This window comes from Humulus lupulus, chromosome 4, assembly GCF_963169125.1.
Source record: "Humulus lupulus chromosome 4, drHumLupu1.1, whole genome shotgun sequence".
In the NCBI taxonomy this organism is placed as follows: domain Eukaryota; kingdom Viridiplantae; phylum Streptophyta; class Magnoliopsida; order Rosales; family Cannabaceae; genus Humulus; species Humulus lupulus.
In genome coordinates, this window is record NC_084796.1 from 51,988,817 (window position 1) to 52,011,634 (window position 22,818).

Consider the following 22,818-nt stretch of genomic DNA (forward strand, 5'->3'; position numbering starts at 1 on the left):
GGCTTGGGGTACCAAAACGTCTCCGAGGGCAAAATGGTAAAATTCCCCAGTATTTCCACCTAGGCTTCCTAACCTCAAATATATCTCCAATTATTTATTTTCATAACCCAATAGCCCAAATAAATGTCCACTACCCAAAATACCCCTTGACTCGCCCCGAGTGAGGTACCGGGTCCCGTTGTGACTTTCCGGCTACTTGCTCCCTAGGATCACCTCGTGCCGAATGCTACAAATATATATATATATATATCCACATAATAATGTGGTCTCAACAGTTACCACAAATAATCACATGTATGCACTAACGGGCCAAAATTACTATTATGCCCTTACAGACTATACAGGGCCCGCACGCTTATCTAATACTCATAAACATGCTCTCTGCATATCCATATAATCATAGGATCATGCATATCACATAATCATGCATTTTCACCATTAATTCACATAACTTCCAATGGTGCCCTCCCGGCACACTAGTCAAGGCCCTTAAGCCTTATTAGTAATTTTGGGTCGTTACACCTGTCCATGGAATTCCCCTATAAGTACTGGGAATATTTGACAGGAAGGGGGGACTTTTTTTGTATTACCAAAACTCTGCAGAAATAGAGAGAGAAAAGTAATAATATTGACTCGTGGACTAGGTAAATTTTAACCACTGAGCCACGTAAAAGTTCTATGCTTTTGAGTGAATGTTTATTAGTTCATTACGTTTATAATCTAGCACTAATCTACCCATTTAATTTCTTAATACACTGTTGGCAAAAAATTACGTCAACATTTACAAACAAGTCTTGGTCACAAATTTGACTTATACTAATTAGATTAGTTTTAAGTCCATCAACCAAAAGAACATTTTGCAACTTTGGTAGTCCTTCATAATTTAGAGTGCCACTACCAAGTACCTTACAAGACTTACCATCTCCAAATGTGAATTCCTCATTTTTCAAAGTCTTGAAGTCAGTGAGTATGCTTTTAATACTCGTCATATGCCTAGAACAACCACTATATAAAAACCAAGATTTAGAAGCACATGTTCTAAGACAAGTAAAGGCAGCAAGACATTTGAATTTATTTTTCTTCACCCAAACTTTCTTAGGTGGAGTCTTTTTCTTCAAGGGCATTTGTCTCAAATTACCATGATGATTAAAGTAATTATTTTGAAGAAAATTCATCAAGGAAAAACATTTAGGTTGAATATGACATTTCACTCCACAGAAATGGCAAATTGGAATAAAATGACCAGTTTTTTTATTCTGGAACTTTAGGGTCTGTTTCTCATGTGTTGTGACAGATTGAGAAGATGAGGCCATGTGAGTCTGAGTAGAACTTGCAGAAGGGTCAGTCATCGAAACAACAGGAAGATTTCCAGAAAAAATAATTGTTTTTCCTTTAGGTTTAGATCTATTTGATCCTAACCTAGAAAAATCACAAGTTTTCTTACCTGCAAGCAGAACATCATCCAAAACCATAGATCTATGGTTAAGAATTTTGACACATTTAACAATTTTATCAACTTCATTAGACAGACGTTTGATTTCATAATCTTTAGCAACAATCTCAATTTCATATTTTTTAACAAGAAAGTCAAGTTCTTCATTTCTCTTCTTGAGAACTTTGTTATTGTTTGCCATCAAACGATTATCTAAACACACTTTCAACCATTGATCATACATGTTTTGTATGATTCTTTCAAGGAATCCTTATCCAAATCAAATTCATCTGAATCACCATGGGAACCCTCATCTGTTGAAATAGTATTATTTAACAAACAAGGTTCTCATTCACCTGCACAGAAAGAGGTAAGCAAGAAAAAACTGAAGTTAAGGCAAGATTATAATTTTCCTCCTCATCACTACTTTCAGAGTCTTGGTCACTCCAAGTGGCTGCCGTGACCTTCTTATTTTTCTTTAAGGTATTGGCACATTTGGATTGAATATGTCCAAAGCCTTCACACTCCCTGCATTGAATACCTTTTTTATTAGTAGATTCAAAAGGTTTGGAAAAATTATTACTTTTGGAGGATTTAGACATGTTTTTCTTGTTACCAATCTTTTTCATAAACTTCTTAAAGTTTTTTGATAACAAGATCATTTCATCATCATCTTCCTTATCTGAGCTTTCCATTTTATCTTTGGAAGATTTCAAGGCAATTGATTTCTCCTTCACAGCAATTGGTTTCTCTTGTTGGCAGATTGATTAAGTTCAAAAGTTCAAAGAGATCCCATCAATTCCTCAACTTTCAAGGTTTCAAGGTTCTTTACCTCCTCAATGGCTGTGATCTTGGATTGAAACCTATCAAAAAGAGATCTAACAATTTTCCTAACCAAAACAGAGTCAGACAACTTTTCTCCTAAAGAAAAATATTCATTAGCAATGTTAGACAATTCTTCATAAAACTCAGTAATGGTTTGTTTTTCAGACATATGAAGATTTTCAAACCTTGTTGTCAACATTACTAGCCTAGATCATTTAACATCAGTGGTTCCTTCAAATTGAGTTTGAAGGATTTCTCAAGCATCTTTGGCAGACTCACAAGATTAAATCAATTTTATATAGCTCTCACCAACCCCATTGAAAATTGCATGTAAAGCTTTATTATTATAAATTGACAATTTATCTTCTTCATTAGACCATTGAAGTTCAGATTTTACCTCCGTCTTACTGGATTTCAAATTTGTCTCGACAGGTGGTGTCCAACCTGCCAATATTGATCTCCAAGCCTTTTCATCAAGGGATTTGACAAAAGCTTTCATCCTTACTTTCCAGTATGGATAGTGATTATCATTTAGCAATGGAGGGAAAATTATAGATCCACCTTCTGTAAAGAAATACATTTCACAAGAAACAAAACAAACGGAAAACCACAAAATCTCACTAAGAGTTTAGTGACCTGCTCTGATACCAATTGAAATTCTATTTTTAGTAATTACCAAATTAATTAAACCATGTGAATTAATTGAGGTGCATAATGGTAATTGAATGTTGAAATAGATTTCAAATCTGTCGGGACAGAATCCGAACTTGTCACGATAGAAACTTAACAGAATAAAAAGACAGTGCAAAAACAATAAAGAATACAACGAATTTTGCAAGGTTCAGAAACCCCTTCGAATAACCTACTCCTTGGGGCCACGCCCAGATAATAAAACCAATTAATAAAGAATCACAAGTATAAAATATTGACTTAAACAAAACAAAACCCCCTCTTGAGATTTGCCGCAACTTTGATGTACTTCCCTTCACTAATCTGATTCTGATTGAAACGCTCAACCACTTGAACTCCCCTCAATGGCCAGCGAGTGCTTGCATCCTCCCGACGCAAGGCTTGTAAAAATCTTCTCCCGAAGACTATAAGAATTGTGTTCAAATTACAACATGTATTCACTCATCAATGTAGTTTAGACTCACCACAAAACTAAACACTCATTTTACTACAAGATCACATGAATACAATGATCTTGATTATAAACTATGAACCCTAACAAATATTACAATTCACTCACATAACTATACACTGAGGAGTTCACTTTTTCTCAAGGCCTTAGAAGCCTATTTATAGAGTCCATTTCGTGCTCAGAAAGGCTGAGAACGAATCTCCTAATAAAAGCAAGAATATTTGAAGATAATCTTGATTAATGAAGAATTGCCTTTTTCAGAAGATTCGGATTCGACAAATATGAATTTGGTGGGAACAGCTAATACCTGTGTCAGATCGAATTTCTCAAGATAGAAATATAAATTAATTACTTCAAGATTTAGTTTCTAGAAGTCTATTACCTTGAGCAGCACGAAAAATAAAAGACAAATATTCCATAAATGATTTTGAGTAAGTACAGAATATTTGCTTTATATAACGAAGATACAACTTCCCTTTATAAACATATCAAGCTAAATAAGGAATTATATGAAAACCTTACAAACTAATTCAAGCCATTTAATATTCTGAATATCACAATAATGGGAAATTAAAATTATCTTTTAAATAAAAAGATATTTCTATAAAATTTTCCAATTTTAGGATTGACAAAAATCTCATTGAAGTTGTCATAAACTCAAAAAAACATCAAGCAGTCAGTCCAAGTTGTCTCAATCTCTGTCTACCATCATCTGCCTCTTCCATTGTTGTCCACCATTGGAGCAAGAGCATTTGGATTCGTCGCTCGTGTCAGTCCGATACTCTATTTCAAGAATCTGGAAAGAAAAAAAAGGTAAAGCAAAAAACTTCATTAGAAAGAGAAACCCAGATCCTCACAGGCATTCTCACCTCATACCGTCAAAGATCCTAGACCTTCTGCCTCGACAACCACCATTATCGCATTCATTCTCGTTCAGCTACCGATGTTGAAGCCTTCGTCTTCCAGATCTGAAGGTGTTGTCATTGAAGCCTTCATCCTCCATATCTAAAGTCATCGTCATTGAATCCTTTGTCTTCGTCCTATATCTAGAGCCATCGATCTTGAGTTGCTTATTATTGTTTTTTATTAAAATATGTTTTAAATATTTTTAAATTAATTTAAAATAAAAATAATTAGAAGCTAACATGTGGTAGGTTGTTTTAAAATTTAGAGGGCAATTTGGTCTTATTGAAAAATTTGTTGACCAAATTTGAGCTCAAGGTACTATTTTATACTGATGTTGTAAACTCAGGGTTCTACATGAGTATTATTCGTAATAGAGGGTAACAAAGCTCAACTTTGCAAAAACACAAGGTACCAAATGAGTACCTACCCATTCCTCAATCTATAGACATTGCATGTAATTTTAATGAATTCCCTACCTTAGATGAAGAATTATGCCTAGGAGGGTGAGTAAAATACCTTATTTCATTATTCTTTTTCTTAAATTTCAACATGCCAATGTCTGTTACTGTATGTTATGGTATATATTATGTTTGGTTCTTTGTCACTAACTATTTGTTTTTACAGGATCATTGTGGTGCTATTAATTATTTCAAGGTTTTATTTATAGTAGTATGAGGGGAAGCTTAGAAAGAAAATTTGTTAAAGAAAATTCTAATTTTAATTCATTCTCTGAAAATAGTAACACAATTTTTTTTGGAAAACCTGACTTAGTAGATTCATTACTTCCTACTTTAATTAGATAAGCTTGTATATAACTATAAATATATGAGATATGTATAAGCAAAGAAGCACGTATTATTTTTATTTTTTATGTTTAGCAGTGACCAAACCAAATGAGATGGTAGTTTCAATTATCTATTTTTTGTATTTGTTATTAATAATTGTATTTTTAATACGTTATTGTTATCATTGTTTTAATTGCATTTTTAACATGTTAATTAGTAATTTAAGATGTAGTTATGGTTGTTATTTAAACTTATAGCAAAAATCAATAATTTTGATTCAAATGTATAATATTAATATTACATGTATTATATTTTTGGTCTAAATAGAAAGATAATAAATAGCTTGTGACTGGAGAAGTCCTTTTAAAAGGAAAACAAAATTATTATCCTCAATCATATACATTTTAACTTCTTTAGACAAGAAAATGTCTTTACCAACATACGTACAATTATAACTATATAGTATTTTACAGTTCTTACTCTATCACTTAATTATTTTTCTTTATTAATTTAATGTGATTTTAGAAAAGGAGACACGTATCTTTGTTAAGTTGTTTCTAAATAATAAATCTTCAAAAATATTATTAAACTAATGTAGTTAACTAAAAATCTTAGTGACAAACATCATTTATCTTCAATCAGAGTTATGTGTGTATATGAATCCAAATAATGTACTTGTATTGTCCATAATTTAATTTGTGTGAATTTCTGTTTGATTATTATTATGGTATGTATTTATTCAAAAAAATTATTCGCATTTCTTATTTTAATAAATGACTGGGAGTTTTTTTTCTTATTTCCCACAACAGTTTCTCATAATTCAATGAAGATTTAATAAAAACCTCTCAAATCATAAATAATTTAATTTTTAATATATATTTATTGATATTCTAGACATACTTTAATCCAATATAATTATAAAATAAATAATAGAACTAGCAAACAACCATTGTAATATGTTGTTAAGAAATTACAAAAAATAAAATTTTGATATAATTGTTTCTCATATTTCATTAATAAAAATGATCATATTGAATTTTTATTTTTACTACTATTTTACTGCCAAACATCATAAATAAAGTATTTGTTTTAATAAACATAAATAATTAAATCACCACACGAAAAGTGTAGTTCTATTTTCTAGTATTTATATAAATTAGAGCCTAAGAAAGTGATGATGTGACATTCTGAAATTGTTCTAAAATATTTTTTTTATTTTCTCTTTTTTTCACAATTTTTAACTCTTCTTTTTTCAAATTTATTTAATAATTAAAGAAAAAATGAAAAATATCTAATTATAAAATTTATGATAAAAGTAAATTAATTTTAATAATAATAACTATATAATAATAATTTAATTATTTATTTATTTAAACAAAACCGTATTATAATTTCTCAAAAAAATTATATATATTATCTCTAAAGAGCATCTTTATTTTTCTTTTTAAAATTTATAATTATTAATTAGCATTTTTTTTATTTTATATAATTTGAATTCAAATTTGATTACATATTTAATTACTATAACTATTTAATTATATTATAAATATAAATATAATAATAAATGTCATTTTTTTCTCATTTTTTATTTTACTTTTCTAATTTATAGCTATTAATTGATTAATGAAAAAATTATGTTGACGGCAGAAACTCGTTAACGATATATGGATGGAAAATTCAAAGTTTGTTGCGAAAACCATGTAGATAGAACTTAGGAAAAACTTAAGGAAGAAACATCTAGAACAACAATGGAGTATAATCTCATATATGGCCTTACTATCTCTGTCTACAATGAATTTTTCCAACCCCTTCATTTGAGGGGCCGAAGCCTATTATAGATGGGCTCTAATGGCTTCTGATACAAGATGGTCCCAAAGGACAAGTTCGTACGTTGGTACCCTGCCAGAGTAGTAGGACATGATGTAGAGGAGCAAAGGGTCGTGGTGTCGGTTATCGGTACAGGGTCAGAGGTATGCAGATTATGCCACCACCTCTTGTATTGATTCGTACCACCACTACTTGTCGGGCACTGATGTCGGAATCACGCCCTTGCCTCCCTCAGGGTCGTACACCTCGTACCTATTCACGTCCCCCGTACTTGAAGGTCCTTCTCCCATTCCCAAAATATATCTTCTCTCATCACCTCCTAATATTTTTCTAAGTGTTGGAGAGACTTACTAGTTCTCCTTCTCTACTTGGGAGGCTTGGGACATATGGTACGTGATGAGGCAATGAAGTCCTCATTACGTGTGGCCTTCCTCCGTGCCCCGACACCATGGCAATGAGGCCCTTTGCATATTTTTCATACGGGCGAAGTGTCTTTTGCTCATAAGGGGTGTCGCCACAATATGAGGTGCGAGACACTTGGTGTCGCGAGGGGTGTGTGAGGTTTGGCTAGCTGCACCATGTGAAGCCTCTCAGTGTGAGGCACTTGGTGTCGCAAGGGGTGCACGAGGCTCTTGGCAGGCTGCACTATGTGAAGCCTCTCGGTGCGAGGCACTCGGACATCGCGAGGGTTGCGCGAGACCCATCGAAGCCTTCAATAAGCGACCCCAACCTTGCTATGCGAGGCCCTCCCTCGCTTGTCCATCCTCACTATGTGAGGCCCTCGCTATGTGCAACTTCAAGGCAACGAGGCCTTCGCAACGAGATCCTTGGCTTTGCGCATAGGCGAAGTGTCTTCGGCACACGGCTTCGCGCATGGGCGGCATCGCGGCATCCGGAGCAACATGGCGAGGCGCGAGGCGTAGTCAAGATGGGCCTCGTATAGTCTTCTTCAACGCAAGGGACATAACTCGTAGAAGACTTGACACATGTTGGTATAAAGCAGGCCTCCTTCCCAGGTGCCTTGAACCTTTAGCGATTTTCCCACATTCACACTTGCCCCCGAGTCTATAAGTATACTTTTAAGTGTCCTTGTAGACTCTTTCCTCTTCTCTTGTACGATATGAATGGCATTGGAGCTTTACTTTACTCAAGGAAGTTTGGGAGGCTCAACTTTGGTGTGTTATCTAATGGTTTATGAAGAAACACAAAGTGTATCTGGGTGGTGTGTTTCTTTGTAGTGTCTATGGAAACACAAAAACCAACTAGCTTTGGTGGTGATCCAAGTGTGTCCCTAAGATTGAATAAAGGCCAACCATTTCTAAACGTGGATCCCAACGTAGCTAAGGCTCTTGATCTCCACCATTCACCCTAGACTTGATCCAAGGGCTTGGAAGACTTGGCTCTCCTTATAAATACCTACATGCTTGGATTCATTTTTCACACCCAAAACTTCTCTAGCCTAGTGGTATCCCATGTATGTTATTTCCAAAGGCTCCAAAGTTCTATCCTCCATAGAAGCCACCTTGAGGTAATTTTCGCCCCTTTAAATTCATCTCCATTTTTTTTTTTAACTTATTCTTCCTTGTCCCATGTTTGCATTGCAAGGAGTATAGGGTGTTTGCACTTAAGAGGTCATCTCCGTACCCCTCAAGACCTACCCCTTCTGCGCCCATGGATTCATTTCCGCACATCCAATGGTTCTTTCGCGCACATTTAAGGACCTGCATACACGCACCCAGGTATACTTTTCTCCCTCAGTGATATGCATGTCTCTCTTATCTCTTATACTTAGAGGGCCTTCTAGGGGGTTGAGGAAGTCAGTCGCTCTCAAATTGCCCGTTGTTTTTATCCAGATACCAAACATGCCGAGGAGGACTTTCGACAATTCTGAAAATGCGGGTTGTAACGACCCAAATTCGCTAATAAGGCTTAAGGGCCTTGATTAGTGTGCCAGGAGGGCAGGTTGGGATTTATGTGTGATTTTATGAATTAAATGCATGATTATGATTTAAAGCATGTTATTTGGCTATTTGTTTAAACTGAGATGCATGGCTATGTTTACTAGTATGCATATAGGCCCGGATCGTGTTAGAAGGGCATAATTGTAATTCTGGCCATGATGGGCATAACTGTATTGATATGTGATAATTGTATTCTGTGAATTGTACCGCGTGTGTGTGGTTTTATTATTGTGATGCACGTGCCGAGACGGTCCTAGAGAGCTAGTTAACTTAGATGTCACAACGGGATTTTGTACCCGGCTCGGGAGGAGCCTAGGGGTATCTCAGGAATTTTATGGCTAAGTTGAGATTTAGCGGGTAATGGTTATTGGAGATTTAGTAACCTGGGTAACCATTAGTTACTGCTGTGGGTAACAAGTTTTAAGGTAAAAAGTGGTAGAAATGAAATAGAAATGAAAAGACTTAAGTGTCCTTTGAGGTTTAGCTAAGGAGGATTAGTAGGAAAGGGTAAAATGGTCATTTGGCAAGGGTTATAGGCAATTCTCAGCTGGGTTTTAGTGGGTCACGGTTTGGGCATTTGGGATATATGTTGGCTTTGCTAAAATGAAGAGGAGGAGAGTTAGGGCAAGAAAGAGAAGAAGAAGAAGAGGAAAATGGGCTGAAGTGGGAGCTTAGGAGGTGAATCAAGGGAGCTTGTTGGGTGGATTCTCCACTTGAGGTATGGATTTTATGAGCATTTAAGTTTGATTTCTGTTTTGAATTGTGAAATCTAGAGCTTGAGTTAGTGTGTTTGAGTTTTTGGTTTGAGATGCTGAAATTAGGAATCATGGGGTGGATTCTTGAGTGTGTTGATGTTTTGATCTTGTATCTAGTGCCTATAGGTTGTTAAGTTGTTCATATGAAGCTTGGAATTGGTTTTAGGGGTTTGGGTATTGGTTTTGTATGATTTGGGATGGTTTAAGCTCGGAGAAAACGCAGGAGAAAACCCAGAATTCTGGGTCTGCGAAGGCGTGCCGCGACACAGGTTTTTCGTGCCGCGGCAAGGGATCCTCTGTCTGATGGGTGCCGCGGCACAAGGATGTGGTGCCGCGGCACAAGGCAAATTTCAGGGCATCATTTTTAGGCAATTTTAGGCCTTTGCTCCGGGGGTTCGGGGGATGTCTCCGGGGTGTTGTTTTAAGGTTTTAGAGGCCCCGGGAGTGTGGGATTGGTCCCGGGAAGTGGTTTTGGGTTGATTAGTAATGAGGGATGTTTCTTGTGTGTTGTGACTAGGTCCTTTGTGAGGCTCGTGCTGGAGGACCGTGCTCGCAGCTTTAGTGCATCAGGAGGCTCGGAATACAGGTAAGAAAACTATAACACCCGAGGTTAGGGCATGGCCCCATATTGTATTATGTGCAAATGTTTAACCTTAAATGAATCATGATGTGTGTGAATGGTTATTTCAAATGTACTATATGTGTGATTATGATGAAATGAGCGGCAAGGGCCGAGTACGGCGTAAGCCGGGGCGGCCGTGGGCCGAGTACGGCGTAAGCCGGGGCGGCCGTGGGCCGAAAGTAACACCTAGCACATGGGATGCTATAATCAGGGCGGGGCCCGGTGGATACATGTGTTATGATATATATTCAGGGTGGGACCCAAGGGATACATGAGTTATCCTCGCGGTGAGAACCGATACCCCAGGGCTTTGGTAAGGGTCCTGGGGCGGCATGGCCGTGTTTGCTTAGTCTAATGATTGACTTGTTTATTTGTGGATTATATGTTATGTTCTGCATGAGTTTTCTTGCTGGGCTTCGGCTCACGGGTGCTCTGTGTTGCAGGTAAGGGCAATGACTGAATCAACCAACCATGAGTACGGAGAGCGTGAAGCGGCGCGTACATGTTTGGCCTGCCCGACTGCTTTGGTTGGGGGTTTATTTGAAAATGGCTGTAATAATCTACGATTTTATGATTTATCAACTGTGAACTTATTTCAAGATGTAAATAGTTTTCAAACCTTATTTTGGGATCCCAAATATTTAATAATAGAAGTTTTAATGAAATGACGCATTTTCAAAGATTACAGCCTTAACTTTTAATTAGTCACACTTTTGTTTCAAAACCTCGGTTAGCGAGTCCATTGCACATTGTTTTGTCTTAAAAACTCACTTAGTAACGGCTCTAAGGAAGTAGGGCGTTACAACTTGGTATCAGAGCGAGCCAAGGTTTATTGGTTCTGGAGATCGACCGAACATGTACGCTCGCTGTCAGTGACAAGCTCGACTCAGGGTTGGTTGGTATGATTAATTGACATGTCTGAATATATGTTTGGATGCCCTGTTTGCCTGCTTATCTATATGGAGCATGAGAAATGAGTTGACATATGCAGGAGATGCTGTTGGGCTGAGCCCTTTAGTATTGCATGTTGAGATTGATGCATGCTGAATAATACTATTATGCATGTGGATGAATATTGGCATAATGGTTTGAATATTGAGTGTATGTGGTTAATTTTCTGAATTAAATTCATAAGTTTATCCGTTTATTTGCTTGTATGAAGCATGTTGAGACCTGGATATACTTAGTGGTGATAAATCTGGTAGCTAAATGTATATCATTGTGGATTTGAACTAGTATATGCTTGTGTGTGCATTATACCTGTGGATATTTGGACCTAGTGGTGGGTTGGTTCAGAGTATGAACCACAGAGTTCAGGAGTTGGTCGGTTTTGACGGATGAACTCGTGTTGTTGGTTCCTAGAAAGGTTTGGGGACCTGATATTGTGTTGAAAAGGGGGTTTCTAGATGTAAGTTGGATTTGAGATCTCCAGTTATCCCTGAGAGCAGCAGCAAAGGGTCACTAGTGTGTGAGTTAGCTGTGGAGTTTGTTAGTTGAGATGGGATAGAAGAACAGCGGATTCTCTGGGGTGATGATTGAATTAGATGTTTTAACAGTAAGGTTACCGGTGATGGTTTACTGTGAAGTATGGACAGATAAGGGTACTATATGAAAGGAGTATAGGGTGTTATCCTCTAGTGTTGAGGAAGGTACGAGTTGACAAGGAATTTATCAATAGATGAGCTGAGTTAATTCCACCCTTGGTTAAGAGGACGAGAGATCCTGATTAGGGGGTTATGTTAAATGTGGAGGTAGAGAGTTTCCTGGAAGTGATACTCGGGCTGAGGTACTAGTTTATTGGGTTGGAAAGAACCTAGATGATGAATGGTTAGAAGAGATTTTAAAGACATGATTAGAACCGTGGAGACGGGCAAATGTGTAAGTCTGGTTTGGACTGTTAGGGGTAACAACCGCGTAGATCAATGGGTCTGGTGAATTGGATAATTCATTTGGGAATTTATACTGGCGGATGTACCGGAATTGGATGACGACCCATTTAAGGGCATGAGATCTGGAATAACCTAAGGCATTTGGGCTGCTTTGAGGAAAGAGTTTTTGGTCTGTATGTGGATGGCGGAGAGGGCCATATTGTTTGAGGAACTGATGGTTGATGTATAGAGCATGAGTGCTAGAGCCGCAAGGGCGGTGCTTCCTTTGATGGAATTAGTAAAGATAAATTCGTGATAATCAAGTTGAAAGAACCCCGGATAGGGTTGTGGCTTCTGGAATTGCCAAGAAAGGGGAGAGGTCTGGGTGAAAGGATGGTACTATTATTTGATAGAACGCAGCAAGGTTGGATTCACGATTGTTGAGGTAGAAGGACCCCAGACAGTTCTTGGGCACCTAATTTGAGATTTGAAAGAAGTTTGATTGCTAAGGTGGTTGTCGAGCTGGCGTCAGGAACCAGGGAGGTTAGTTAGTATGCGCTTGGGGGAGAGGATGCCACCTGAGAGGAGGTCAGGCGAGGACTTCTGCATAGAATGACTCGATATGTTGGGATGGATTTCCCATGGTGAGGGAACGGAGAGCCAGAGTGCAGTGATACATTCAAAGTTTGAGGCTGAGTCCTCAAGGGTGAGTATTTAACTGACGAGCTTATGCTTTGGTCAGGTAGCGAACTGAAAGGATTCGGTGTTGCGAATGCTCCGAGAGGGTGATGGACATAGAGAGGGTGCCTCTATGGTGCCATTTGAGAGGCTGAGGACAGTGATACTTATTGAGAAGGAATTAGAAACTCTGGCAGATGGATTGTTGAGGATATCATCTGGAGTACGTAAAGGAGACGGAGCTGATCAGTGGGAAAATTACGTGGGTATGTAAAGAAAGATTTAGGGGATACTTCAAGGTCAGACTACAGATAGGGTTGGTATAAAGAATGTTGTAAAAGACGGTCTTGGCCGACAGAAAGTCTATCGAAGCAATTAATGGAATCTGGGCCTGGTATAGCCAGTGTGTTATACTGCGGGGATTGCTAGTATCGTCGGGTTAGGACGAAAAGTACAATGTTGGATACAAGATGGGACGATGTCCCCAAGAGTTGATCTACGACCTGGTTATTGCCAGTTGGAAACCAAGGATAAAGACTTTTCGTGAATAGATTAGGTTGCACGGGGCAGGGTGTGAGGAATTGGTAACAAGGATTCTGGAACGGTTCAAGCTACAGCAGCACAGGTAAGTTCTTTAGACAGAGAATGCATGAACGGTGTGGGCAAGTTCCCTTCAAGTTCACGAGCAGTACATATGGATTACTCCCAGACAGAAATGGTGAGCAAGTGACTATGCGAAAGACGTTTGTACCCAGAAGGCGAAGTCACAGGTAAGGTTCTACGGAGTGTTAGTTTGGATGTCGTCAGGAGTTCTCAGATTACAGCTGCAAGAAGAAAGGACAGGTATGTGAAGATTTGATCTGAAGTCACAAAGAAGCTAATGAAGAACGTCCGAAGAATTGAAGGCATAACAAGACTGGTAAGCGCGTCATCTATTGCACAAGCACCTCCGGAGACAACTACATCAGAGATGAGGAGAACAGTAAAACTTGAGGTTAGACGGACTGAATGTGTCGAATCAGAAAGAAATTCAGAAGACAAGGTAAGAATTGATTAATATCTGGGAATGCTGGAATGTGTGTGTGTTATGGCTAAGTTAAGAGTGGTGGCATAAAAGACTTGGTCTATGATGAGGTACTTGAGTTGTGGGTATTAGTAAGAAGGTTAATGTTGAGACCCAGTGGTGGTGAAAAGTAACAGACTGATGATCAGTGTTTGAATTCTCGATTGGACGAGGAGAAATTTAATTAGAGGCAGAGCCCCTAACTGTGAGGCGAGTATCAGTCAGGGAATAATGCCATAGATTGCGATGGAGGATATAAGGCAACGACTGAGATTGGCGTAACGTTAGCAGGTATGATTAGCTGGTGAGTGTCACTGAGCTATGGAACCCGAAGTGTCGGCTTTGGTTGAAGCAGAGAAGGACCCTGCTAAGGTGGTACAAGTTGGAATACCAGAAATGGACGAAGGATCCAATTAGATTCGGGTTGTGAATGAGAATTCTGAATGGACATCATTCCACCTCCTAGGGTACGTCGTACCGGGAGGGTCGAGCGGGTGCCGGAATATAGCGTTTTCCTTTGGACCCTGAGGGGTTAGGTGATGTGGTAGTGTATCATGGGAATAGACCACTTTAGACCTTGAGTAAATTGTTTGGACATGAAAAGCTTTAACTCAGTTAAGGGAGTTAATGTTGTTGGGTCAAGTGAACTGGGTTCGAGATAGAACGTCGCTGATACGGAATTGAGAGCCTATAGTATTTTAAATTGTTGGAATGGATTTAGAGGACAAAAAGAACAGAGTGGGAACCTGGAATTGTCAGTTGATTGCAAGTGAATTGGCAGTCTGAAAGTTATTAAAGATCTTAAAGAATTAAGCGCTGAGTAGGCGAATACTTGAGGTATTAAGGGAAGTGTAATCCCTGACGAGTTAGTCGCGGTGGCAGTTGTTGGTGTCTTGTTAATGTAACGCATAATGAATACTATGGGTTGGCTTTGGTTTAGAGAGAATGCCAGAGAGGTTGTTGGAATCCTTAAGGCAGGAGTGTCTGCATATTCGAAAGAATAAAGGGCAGGTAAATTGTTAAATGTTGAGGAAATAAAGTTCCGGAAGGAAAGATTTGTAGCTCTACGTAATAGCAGACGAGGATCTGTAAGGTGTTCAGAGAAAGAAGGGAGAGTTCTGACTCTTATTTCAACATGAAATTCAGAAGTTGTACTAAGGGTTAGGCCAGCGGGGCCTATAAGCTGATCCCACCTAGTAGAGGTGATGAATTGGTCAATGAATTGGCTATCGAGAAGACAATGAATTAGTAATTGTAATCTAGGCAGACCCTGAAGTTTCAGAAGGGTTGCGGGGTAAGCAAGAAGCTATCGGGAGCATGGCTATTAGACAAAATCTTGAGGGGCAAGATTGTTACTCCTGTAAGAGTGTTGTTGAAAAGTAAAGTAAAGGCGGTGGACCTTGGAAGTTATGGTCAAAACTGCGGGTTTATTGACTGGTGTGTTTGGATAAATTTCGAGGACGAAATTTTTATGAGGAGGGGATAGTTGTAACGACCCAAATTCGCTAATAAGGCTTAAGGGCCTTGATTAGTGTGCCAGGAGGGCAGGTTGGGATTTATGTGTGATTTTATGAATTAAATGCATGATTATGATTTAAAGCATGTTATTTGGCTATTTGTTTAAACTGAGATGCATGGCTATGTTTACTAGTATGCATATAGGCCCGGATCGTGTTAGAAGGGCATAATTGTAATTCTGGCCATGATGGGCATAACTGTATTGATATGTGATAATTGTATTCTGTGAATTGTACCGCGTGTGTGTGGTTTTATTATTGTGATGCACGTGCCGAGACGGTCCTAGAGAGCTAGTTAACTTAGATGTCACAACGGGATTTTGTACCCGGCTCGGGAGGAGCCTAGGGGTATCTCAGGAATTTTATGGCTAAGTTGAGATTTAGCGGGTAATGGTTATTGGAGATTTAGTAACCTGGGTAACCATTAGTTACTGCTGTGGGTAACAAGTTTTAAGGTAAAAAGTGGTAGAAATGAAATAGAAATGAAAAGACTTAAGTGTCCTTTGAGGTTTAGCTAAGGAGGATTAGTAGGAAAGGGTAAAATGGTCATTTGGCAAGGGTTATAGGCAATTCTCAGCTGGGTTTTAGTGGGTCACGGTTTGGGCATTTGGGATATATGTTGGCTTTGCTAAAATGAAGAGGAGGAGAGTTAGGGCAAGAAAGAGAAGAAGAAGAAGAGGAAAATGGGCTGAAGTGGGAGCTTAGGAGGTGAATCAAGGGAGCTTGTTGGGTGGATTCTCCACTTGAGGTATGGATTTTATGAGCATTTAAGTTTGATTTCTGTTTTGAATTGTGAAATCTAGAGCTTGAGTTAGTGTGTTTGAGTTTTTGGTTTGAGATGCTGAAATTAGGAATCATGGGGTGGATTCTTGAGTGTGTTGATGTTTTGATCTTGTATCTAGTGCCTATAGGTTGTTAAGTTGTTCATATGAAGCTTGGAATTGGTTTTAGGGGTTTGGGTATTGGTTTTGTATGATTTGGGATGGTTTAAGCTCGGAGAAAACGCAGGAGAAAACCCAGAATTCTGGGTCTGCGAAGGCGTGCCGCGACACAGGTTTTTCGTGCCGCGGCAAGGGATCCTCTGTCTGATGGGTGCCGCGGCACAAGGATGTGGTGCCGCGGCACAAGGCAAATTTCAGGGCATCATTTTTAGGCAATTTTAGGCCTTTGCTCCGGGGGTTCGGGGGATGTCTCCGGGGTGTTGTTTTAAGGTTTTAGAGGCCCCGGGAGTGTGGGATTGGTCCCGGGAAGTGGTTTTGGGTTGATTAGTAATGAGGGATGTTTCTTGTGTGTTGTGACTAGGTCCTTTGTGAGGCTCGTGCTGGAGGACCGTGCTCGCAGCTTTAGTGCATCAGGAGGCTCGGAATACAGGTAAGAAAACTATAACACCCGAGGTTAGGGCATGGCCCCATATTGTATTATGTGCAAATGTTTAACCTTAAATGAATCATGATGTGTGTGAATGGTTATTTCAAATGTACTATATGTGTGATTATGATGAAATGAGCGGCAAGGGCCGAGTACGGCGTAAGCCGGGGCGGCCGTGGGCCGAGTACGGCGTAAGCCGGGGCGGCCGTGGGCCGAAAGTAACACCTAGCACATGGGATGCTATAATCAGGGCGGGGCCCGGTGGATACATGTGTTATGATATATATTCAGGGTGGGACCCAAGGGATACATGAGTTATCCTCGCGGTGAGAACCGATACCCCAGGGCTTTGGTAAGGGTCCTGGGGCGGCATGGCCGTGTTTGCTTAGTCTAATGATTGACTTGTTTATTTGTGGATTATATGTTATGTTCTGCATGAGTTTTCTTGCTGGGCTTCGGCTCACGGGTGCTCTGTGTTGCAGGTAAGGGCAATGACTGAATCAACCAACCATGAGTACGGAGAGCGTGAAGCGGCGCGTACATGTTTGGCCTGCCCGACTGCTTTGGTTGGGGGTTTATTTGAAAATGGCTGTAATAATCTACGATTTTATGATTTATCAACTGTGAACTTATTTCAAGATGTAAATAGTTTTCAAACCTTATTTTGGGATCCCAAATATTTAATAATAGAAGTTTTAATGAAATGACGCATTTTCAAAGATTACAGCCTTAACTTTTAATTAGTCACACTTTTGTTTCAAAACCTCGGTTAGCGAGTCCATTGCACATTGTTTTGTCTTAAAAACTCACTTAGTAACGGCTCTAAGGAAGTAGGGCGTTACACGGGTATCATGTCCACTCTTACCCGTGTTAAGCTTGCCAACCTGTTGAAGGCCCACCAACTATCGTCGGACATCAAATTCATAATTCCAACCCACGAGGACCGTGCATCTAAGTCACCCAAGGGGTTCGTTGCTTTCAGCGACTCAATAATCAAATCCGGTGGAGTCTTGCCGCTTCACCCCTTTTTTGTCAAGGTACTCAACTACTTTGAGCTAGCACCCCTCCAACTGTCCCCTAACTCTTGGGTTATGCTCAGTTGTTTATACGTATTATACAAACAAGTGCACTCCAGAGGGCCTTCCATGAGTAAGGTCCATAACCTTTATACCCTTAGGGCGAACCCAACAGACCCCTGCTTCTATCAGCTCTAGAAAGTCTTGGCTCTTACAGGGTATCCCCTTGTGGAGGATTCCATTTCCAATAGGAGTTCGTGGAAGAGTGACTTCTTCTTCACCAACAATGTGTCCACCCAACATACGCGCTTCAACACTTCAAGTAAGCTTATTCCCACCTTGAGCTCGTATATAAGAAATTTCTCTTTTACTCCCTTTTTTCTGGTTTATCTAACTATGGTTATTTCTTTTTTCTTCACTGCAGGTCTCGAAGGGGTTGCCAGCCCTACCTTGAAATCATCGGCCCGCGATCAAGTGGAAAAGATCCTAAGTGTGCCAGCCTTGCGCAAACAGGCCCATGGCCTTTTTACAAAAGGCAATATTTATTCGTACAAGCTGCTGTCTCCGGATCAAGTTGTTTCCTTATGCTCCGTCTTATCCAAATCTACTGTTCCGTGGGTATATGGTGGTGATGAAGACAATTATGATGAGGAAGTTGATAAAGATTACATCTACCTGTCGGGTGACCATATGGACACGGAAGATAAAGTCGAGGTGGAGTCTAAGAATTATTCATGTTTAAGGTCCTTGGCTGGCGAGGCTAGGGATGTTGCTGACAACGGACACACTGATAGTGTTACTTCTCAGGTTCCGCCATCGATGCCTGGTGGCGAGTCTGCTTTCAACACCCATGCTCCCCCCCTTCTATTCTGAAGAGGAACTTTGTCCTTCCTTCTTTTGGTGATGACTTTCCACCCTCGGGGGGGTGTTTGAGGTGGGTGTCTTCGGGTGCCTCTCTGCCTAAAGAGGTGACTCCGCGCCCCTCTGCCCCTCGTGCCTCTGCAGATGGATCAGGACCCTCTCAATCTCCTTCCTTGTCTAAGCATGCCTCGACAGGTATACATGCTTCCCCTCATTGAGCTTATGCCTCCACTTCTGGAGGCCATCCTCTAGCATGCCAGTATGGAGAAGCCATGAACCGTTACATGGGCAACATTCCTGAAGGTGAATGGGGGTGTATGCATGACATTCCAGATGCTAAGTTGGGCGAGGCTTATATGCAAGCCTCTATGCAAGTATTTGTCAAAAACACTAAATGTATGTTTTTTGGTTTTGTTTTGTTTTGTTTCTTTTGTTTCTTTGTCCTTACTTAGGCTTCCATCCTGGGCCACCGATTTGTCACCTCAAGCTCCTCATCCACACAATGGCTACAGCTCGAGCTTGAGGGGCAATGAAGAATCTCTCCATGGCTGAGGCAGAGAAGGATAATTTGTCCGCACGGATCCGCGATTTGGAGAGCCAGCTTGCTGAAGCGATTTTCCAGAGGGATGTTGCACTGGCCAATGTTGTTTTGACCTCTCAATCCAATATTAAACTTGAAGCTATTATCCACACTCTAAACGAGAGAATTAGCACGCTTGAGGCTGAACTTGTAAATGTTGAGAACGACATAATTGAGTGCATGTTGCATGTCGTGTGGAGGACCAATCCCGACGTCGATTTGTCTCCCTTTGGAGAGTATGCAACTGGGAAGATTGCTAAGTGGAAAGGTCGAAGTGGAAACCCGTAGACCCCTCTTCAAGACTTATCTGTATACATATATATCACTGTTGTGTAACCCTCCATGTTGTTTTCTTTTTTGTTTTATGGAACTCCTCATAAGTCTTTAATGGTATGTGGGACTCTTGATTTCTAAGTCCCTTATTTTTTATATCGACTATGAGGATGCATTAGCCTTTCTTGCCTTTGTCATTTTCTTTTGGTTATCAAGTGTAAGGGACTTTGATAAATCCCTCTTCTTTTTTGATGAATTCCTTATCTCTTCCTTGGACTGATGATGATAGTCTTTTTGGTGCACCTTGACTATACTTGTAAGGACATGTTAACCCCTTGGGTTCTCGGTATCCTTTTATACTCTTTGCACACACTTGTTATTTTGTGCGAGAAGCATCCTTCTCGTCATTATGCATAGTACTATTTTTACAAGATTCTCTTTTAGGAGCATTTTCGGCTAGATGGCTTGGTGGTCGTTCTAGGCTTATTGGCGGATGCTCTTCCTAAGGCCTTTCCTCTCGTGGAGGTATCAGCCTTTATTAGGAGGTTCTTCCTGTAGGACCTTTTGACCCTCTTGATGTTCTTGAGGGTAGCTAATCCTCGTGAACTCAAGAGATGCCTTACAAGGTTTTCTTCCTTATTTTTTTTTCATAAGGGTCTCTTTTAGGACCATTTTTGGCTGTATCTACCCCCCAAGTGGTTGGCGAGATTTATCTCATCGGACACTTTGATCATTTTTCTCATGCACTTTGACAATTTCGATTGGTGATAGGTACACGAGAGTTAAATACGTGCTCACGTAAATGAGGAGTGTGACATGCCAATAAGAAACATATTCATTAAAAATGAGTAGAGTACATAGATATCTATGGCTACATTGTTCTTACTACATATCCAGGCATCTAGGTTACCCCTCTAATTCATAGCTGCTTATAAGGGGAGGACTCACAACTATGTTGGGGGGCTAACTATGGTAACCCTTTTGATTTATCGTACTAAAAATGGAGCTTTACCCGATGTTCTCTCTCAGGCGTGTATGCACAACCATCAATTTTGATCTCCTCAGTAACTTTGGGGTTGGACTCACGCGGGTTTGTGCTCCCATGCACTACCATCGCCATAGGTTCTGGCGGTTTCATGGCTGTGCATGCGGATGGACATGTTATAACATTCCATTGCTTCTTTCTATTCTCCTTTCACGCTCGTTACCCCCCCCCCCCCTAGGAGTTGGGAATTTTATGGCCAAATGGTATACCGAGGTTATCCCTTTCAATTCTCTCAGGGAGGGTCTCCCTAATACCACGTTGAAGGCCGACGAACAGCTTACTACGACAAAGTTTGTCATTACAATGGTCTGTCTAGGCAGCTCTCCCATGGTGAGGGCCAACTCGATTGTGCCCAGAGGCTATATCGAGTCTCCTGTAAACCCATACAGGGAGGTGTTGCAAGGCATTAGGTTCCTGATGCCCAGTCCCATCTTATCTAAGGCTGGGCGATATAGGATGTCTACGGAGCTCCCATTGTTTACCAGAACCTGATGCACCTTCATGTTAGCCAGCTGTACACTTAACACCAGGGGGTCATTGTGCAGAAAATGCACACCCCGCACATCTTCTTCGGTGAAGGTTATTGAGTCATTTTCCCTTTAAAGTTTTTCAGGGGTCTTTGTTTTAAGCTTAGCATGCATGGGGGTGGGCTTCGTCTGGCTTCCTTGGCGTATCTATCTCTCCCCTTTCTCGATTCTCCTCCGAATCCTGGTCCTCCAAAGATCATCCTCACCTCTCCTTGAACCACTAGGGCTACCTCTCGTGCTCGTGGCAAGGGTGGTCTATCATCTGGTCTTTCATTTTCTCTTCGGACGTATCTACCCAAGTGCCCTCTGCGTATGAGTTCTTCAATTTCCACCTTTAAATGAGTGAATTCCGCTGTGGTGTGGGCAATGTCTTTATGATACTGACAATACTTTCTGGGGTCTCTCTTTGACCGATCTCTCTTCATTGGTGGGGGTCTTCTGAAGGGGACCTGATCTCATTCGCTACGAAGATATGCTCCCTAGTATGTGTTAGGTCGATGTAGAAGGTGTGGGATGTTTGCCTAGGATTACCTCTGTGTTTGTGCTTCCTCTGGTGGTCATCTCTTGGCCCTTCGTACACCCTTTTCTTTTTTGTGTCATTCAAACATTCAGGGGCTAGGGCTTGACAAGTGATGCCTTCAGGTTCTCATGGTCGTCTTCGACATGAATGTACTTTTGTGCCCGTTCATAGAAATCGTCTAAGTCAGTGAACTCCCTTTTGAGCATATTATCCCAAAGCTTATTTCCTGGGTGCACTCCAGCCGTGATTGCCATCTTGAGTTCTTCCCTAGTCAGGCTTCCCACTCTAGCTGCCTCCATGTTGAACCTATGGATGTAGCTCTTCAAGCTTTCTCCTTCACCTTGCTTTATATTAGCGAGGCTAGTGCCCGACATGATGTTGTTGGAGAAACTCGTCAGAAAATTGTTGCCATGACCTAATGGTCCCCGGCCTCAGCCTCTTGAACCACTTGTATGCAGGCCCTTTCAGCGTGACAGCAAAACAATGACACCTTGCTCTGCTATTGATCCCTCTCAGCTTCAGTAAATTGTTGAAGGCGTCCAAGTGGTACTTGGGGTCCGAGGTGCCCTCATATGGGGACATATGAGGTTCTTTAAAGTTATTCAGAAGTCGTTCCAACTAGATCTCTCACGTGAAGGGTCAATCGTAGTCGAACTCTTCATCGGTAATGTGCACCCCAAACGCTGTGACAATCTTGCTCCGGAGGCTTCTCATCTCGGTGTCCAGTTCATGTCACCTCCTATTCATGGAGTATCTCAACTCCGTAGGGTTTTCCTTTCTTTTTTCTTTGCCCTTTGGAGGGGCCATGGGAGGTGTCATCCTTACTTCTGACCTCCTTCCATTGAGCTTTTCTCTTAGGCCACGGGGTGCCTCCTTAGAGGTGACTTCGGCTTCGTTCTTACGACAAGTGTCGTCCCTCCGCCTTTGCTCCTGGGGGTATTTCACTAGGCCTAGGTCCCTCATGGTACTTTGTTTGGAGAATGTTGCTGGTGGAAATTCAAGCTCTCCCATCGTCTATGGGAACATCGATTTCCCCTCTTTCACGTTATTTCTCTTTATGCTTCGGAAGGGGTATGCTCGACTTTCCTTGCAGAAGGTCGTTTAAAACCTTCTACATGTTTTCTAGTGTGGTTTCCAGCCTTCGATTATTTTTGTGTAACTCGCGAATCTGTTCTCATAGAAGCGAGTTCTTGAGTTGGAACTCACTGAGTGTACTCGGGGACTCTTGCTTGGCCTATGCGTCGAAGG